Here is a 5,633-nt window from a genome sequence, read left to right as displayed (position 1 = left end):
TTCTCCACCCAGCCTGTATCTGTGCTTGGGGCTGCTCAGACCCAGGTGCAGGACCTTGGACTTGGCCTTGTTGAACTTCATGAGTTACACAGACTGACCTCTCAAGCCTGTCCAGGTCCCTCTGGATACCATTCCTTCCTTCTAGCATTTAACTACAGGTCTCCTGAGGGTTAGCTTGTTTGGGGTCTGTGCAGCTGGTGGTTGTGTACAGTATTCCCTCTGCTAGAGCCTTCCAGACCAATTCCCATGAAACAAAAACAGGCCCTGTACAAGGGGTGCAGTGTGGATATCGGTTCTGGGCTGTCACAGCAGTTACTGCATGTACCATCTTTGGTGGTGTTAGTTCTGGCATGTGGACCCCTTGAATATCACTGACTTTGCAAAGAATCAATATCAGTTGAAGCTTTCCAGTGGGTTGGAAGAGGCATTTGGAATATTGGGGTACACACACAGAGAACACTAGTAATGTTCTGAAATGTTTTTTGTCTCTAGGTTCATGTTGCTCGGGATAAAATTACGAAACCCGGCGCCAAACTGTGGAAGAAAGGAGAAGGTCTTCCGAATTTTGATAACAATAATATCAAAGGCTCACTGATAATAACATTTGATGTGGAGTTCCCCAAAGAGCAACTGACAAACGAACAGCGGGAAGGTGTGTGTTTTTAAGCTCTGTCATGGCAGTGAGCTGCACAGACAGCTCACCAAAGCTGATAAGAAGTTGGCACAACCAAATCAGTGGCCTGTAGTGATCAGGAGGGTTTCCTTTCCCTGTGCCCCTTGTACAACACAACACAGTTGGCAGATGCCTTGTGATTAACTTCCATTTCCCTTTGAAGCAAGTGAGCTTGGCTGCTGCAGTTGTAGGGAACCAAATTAGGTTGGGATGTGCCACTGCTGGGATGTAGCACTTGGCAAGTTTGCAGGTGCTTTGTTTTGTAGCTGGCCATCTGTCTGAACTGAAAGACTTACTGGGCTTAGTCTCTGTCTGCTTTGCCTCTGCTGGAATGGGATCACAAGCTGTTTTCCAGCCCCTGTTCTTGTTTTCTTGGAGGCAAGACTTTTAAAAATCCCTCTGCTGTCAAGGGTAAAGAGTGTCATGCAGCATCAGGAGAAGGATTGTTCCTCTCTACATCTCCTTCTACCCTAAGTGCTTTGTGTCCATGTAGAGAAGAATGGTGCAAAGCAGATATTTTGTAGGAGAGATCTCAGATCTGCTTCTGAGCTTCAGTGCTGAAATGGAAACTTGATGAACCACATAGAAATCCTAAAATTGACGGGAGGGTAAATATTATGCTCCAACCTGGAAATTCCTCTTTGCTCCAGCAGCCTCTGTGGTAGGTTCTGCTGCTCTGCACAAGGTATGGGAGTAGCACCAAGGGCCCCGTGCTCTGCTACGGGGCGAAGAAGTTCCTGGCATGTACCAGTGCAGTTCTTCAGAAATTTCCTGTTCCCAGAACTACTTCCTGTTGGTCAGGCTATCATAACTTCTGAAGGTGCCCTTTTAGTGGATTCTGGCAGCTGTCCTGGTAAGATGAGGCAAATGCACAGCTTTCCTGAACTTGAAGATTGTAGAGGGAAGCCAAGCCCTGGGTGGGTTTTTTCTCAGCCCTACGGCACTTACTGCTGCGTTGACAACACTGTGCTAGTTACCACTTGGAACCCAGTTGGTAGCTGAAGCTCCAAGGTTGTCTGTGGCTTTTCTGCAGCTGTTTGGCCTGTGACTTGAGTGAACCTGTTCTGTGTTTTGACCCTTGTGCTTTCCTGCTTGTTGCAAGTGTGTTGTGTCCAGTGAGGGCTGCAGAGCACAGTGACTGCATCAGTGAAGTTTCATTCACAGAATCCCAGAATTTGCCCAGATTGGACAAGACCCTTAAGATCATTGAGTCCAATCATTAACCCAACACTGACAAGTCCCCGACTAAACCATGTCCCTCAGCACTATGTCTACACGACTCTTCAATCCCTCCAGGGATGGGGACTCCACCACTGCCCTGGGCAACCCCTTCCAATGCCTCAGAACCCTTTCTGCAAAGAAATTCTTCCTCACATCCACCCTCAACTGCCCTTGGCACAACTTGAGGCCATTTCCTCTTGTCCTGTCACTTGTTCCTTGGTTGAACAGACCCACCCCCACCTCTCTACACCCTCCTTTCAGGGAGCTGGAGAGAGCCAGAAGGTCTCCCCTCAGCCTCCTTTTCTCCAGGATCAACAACCCCAGTTCCCTCAGCCGGGAACTCATCACACTTGTGCTCCAGACCCTTCCCCAGCTCCGTTGCCCTTCTCTGGACACGCTCCAGCACCTCCATGTCCTTCTTGGAGTGAGGGGCCCAACACTGAACCCAGCACTCGAGCTGCAGCCTCTCCAGTGCCCAGTCCATGGGGAAAAGAACTTCCCTGGTCCTGCTGGCCTCACTATTCCTGGCTCTGCTTCCCTTCTTGAAGCTTTGTAAGGTGACAGCACCTCTCAGACAGATTTGAGGTTTTTCCAGCTGTTGCTCTTGGAAGTTTGTGAAGAGACTGGGTGACAGGAGCCTTACACGCTTCCCAGGGGAAAGTAACTGGCTAGGCAGTCAGATTAATTTCTGTGTGCTGGAATATCTCCAAACATCCAGCGATTTAAGTTTTATGAGGGAATAGGTCTATTTATGTTGTGTGGCAGCAGTGCAGTGTGCACACTCAAAGGAAGACTGTAGGCTTCAGAATTCAAAACATCCATTTTTTTCTTATTGTTGGCGCTGCTCCTAACTTCTTATCTCCTAACCAAATGTTCAGCTCCTGGGGCTGTCAGAAGATACTCTGACTCCAAGAGCACCCCTCTGGTCAGTCTGAGCTTTAGAGTCAGAGAAATAATATGCTTGCTTTCCTGCTGGTGTGTCATCAGGAAATTTATTGCCTGTTGATCAGAGGTGACTCCCTTTGACAAATCTCTTGTTTATCTCTACCAGTGCTTGCTTGTTGTCTTTTTTCAGAGTTTTAAATCCCATGTTTTAACTCTGGAGTGCTTGGAGAGCAACAGCAAGTGGCAAAGTGCCCTGGTTGTGTTGGAACCTGTCACCTGTTGTTGGGGTCAGTAAAATCTCCAAGTTGACTCTAGTAAAAAATGCCTGAGCTGCAGTAGAACCAAATGTCAGGATTCCGGGCTGAAATTCCTGGTTGAACATCAGATATGTGTTGGAATATCCTGTACACTAATGAGGGTATCCTTCAGGCCAGCAGGCAGCTGCCTAGAGCTAACTAGCAGGAAATGAGGTATGGGAATGATGCTAATCCCACTTTTATCAGGATTACCAGAGCACACCTTTCTCCAGTTATGCCCTTCCTTTCAAAGAACTACGCATCCAGGAGGCACATCCTTTTACCCATCAGCCAGGAAGCGGCTTTGAGCCTCCTTTGGCTGTGGAGGGGAAGTGAACTCGCTTTGCACTCCCCTGGAGAATGACCTGTCCTTAATGATGAGCAGCTCTTTACTCTGCTGTTGAGGTTGTTTCTCAAGGTAGAAAAGAGTTCAGGATTCTCTGGGTGGCAAGAGGCATTAATAGTTCTTGCCTGGCAGAGCACTGTCTTGATTCCAGCTATTACTTCCAGGACAGTTTTCTAGTATTTTAACAGAGCTGCTCTGACCCTTACACATCAAATCACTGGTCTTAAAGGACAGTCGTGTTTGTAGCCAGGATGATTTAAGGGCAGACAAGCAGGACAAGGTTTGCAGGGAGATACTCTTTCTCAGCTGCATTTCCTGAAGAAGGACTTGCCTGAAAGCTTTTCTTCATAAGTAAATTGGTTGATTTAATTACTGCTTCTCCCTCTCCATGCCTGTGTACCTCATTTAAAGGTAACAACTACGGCAGTGTTTGCTAGCCAGCCTACTCAGACCTGTTGTACAAACATGTACAGCATTACATTATGACTCTGACTTCGGTGGAGCAGCAGAGCAAGCTGATCGGAGGCAGGACTGGGATCCTGTCTTCCATCACGCTGAGGTGCAAGCCAGCTGCCTGTGTACTTTGTTGCAAGAGTGATGCTGTTTTGGGGACAACAGCGAAATTATAAAAAAATAAGCTAAACTGCTATATATATTTGAAAGTTACCCATGGTGTGGGGAGTTTTCCTCTCTGTTTTGGGTCCTGACAGCCCCTGCTCAGGCTCAATGGTTTCTAGGGCTGGTCAGAGCAGAGGTGCTGTTGTGCCCTGAGGGGACCCATGGCCAGGGCACTGGCAGTCCTGGCAGCGTGTGACCAGGCTGACTTTAAAGAGGGAGTCCCCTCCAATTATCTCTGGAAAAAGTGTGACACATCTGTTCTTGCCAGTCTGCTTCCTCTGTTTTGAGTGGACTTGCCCTTTAAGTAGCAGTGAAGACCTGCCAGTCTTTCCCGAACATGCTGACCCCAGTAGATGAGCTATTATGGTTTTAAGGGCTTACTCACTCTTCTCTTATCCTGCTCTGGTAAGAATTTGATGCTGACAGGACCTTAGAGCAGTCAGTTCTTTGAAATGTGTTATGAATGGACTTTCAGGGGTGGGGGAAGATGCTATTTGTAAAGTCATCTAGACTTTACATCTTCTCCTTTGTGAAGCAGTGGGTTTCAAATAAATAAAATTAAGATTTCCAGACCTTCAGTGGGATACTTAAGCCCACAGATAACAAATTTGCTTGTCTTGCCTTCAGGGGCTACTTCTAGTGGACAGTAGCATCCCCAGGCACCACATACCAGTGTGAAAACCTCTGCTCTGTAATTATTCATGGAGGTTTCTGTGGCTGGCAAGTCCAGAAGGACTCAAATTCTGCCAGCAGAATTCTCTTGGGTTATAGAGGGAGCCTGAGGAGATGAGCTGGATGAATTAGACTCTGGAAATGCTCAGAAAGCTGTTTGTTGTTGCAGTTTTATTTAAGATGATAAAATTGTTCTCAACTTAACTCCCAGAGCTGCTTTGCTATTTAGCTTTATCCCTTCCAGAGCTGTGAAGATCTTGAGGTGGTGCTTTAAGTCTATAGCAGGGGAGACTTTCTCTCTGGATCTACTGGCCTTGTACGGTCCTCAAAGTGCATGAAAGCACTGGTATGGCATCACTAACCTCAGTCCTATCTCCTCTTTAGGAATGCTGAAGGAGCAGGAGAAAAGCTGTAGCACCTCTCAATTTGGGGGAATTTTTTTAGCTCCCGCCCGCTTTAATAATGCTCTTGGAGTACCAATGTTTGCATTATTCAGATATGTGGGCTCAACCTTGAAAGGCCCATGAGCCAAATGTGTAAATGCATTGGGAGCAGCAAATTCAGAGTCCTCCTGTTTGTGCTGTGCAGTAACGCTTTCCTTTCTCTTGCAGGTCTCAAACAGCTGCTGAAACAAGGATCGGTGCAGAAGGTGTACAATGGATTGCAGGGATATTGACATGTGGAAAACTGGGACTTAACTGAAAATGAAAAAGTCAGATTTGTTTGCAGTCTTTCCTCCTGCCTGCTGTAGAATGGAAAAGAGGGAGGGTGGGGCAATTGATGAGGTATATATAATTTTTTTTTTCCTTTGTAAATGATGGAAGTGCTCATATGAGTTTGGGAAAATACTACCATTTTCAGGACATACCTGGTGCTGCCTATCATGTTCCACATCCTGGAACAACAAAGAGACTCCTTAAGC

Source organism: Antrostomus carolinensis, unplaced genomic scaffold, assembly GCF_000700745.2.
Source record: "Antrostomus carolinensis isolate BGI_N321 unplaced genomic scaffold, ASM70074v2 scaffold17657, whole genome shotgun sequence".
Lineage (NCBI taxonomy): Eukaryota > Metazoa > Chordata > Aves > Caprimulgiformes > Caprimulgidae > Antrostomus > Antrostomus carolinensis.
Note: the sequence above shows the minus strand (reverse complement) of the source record.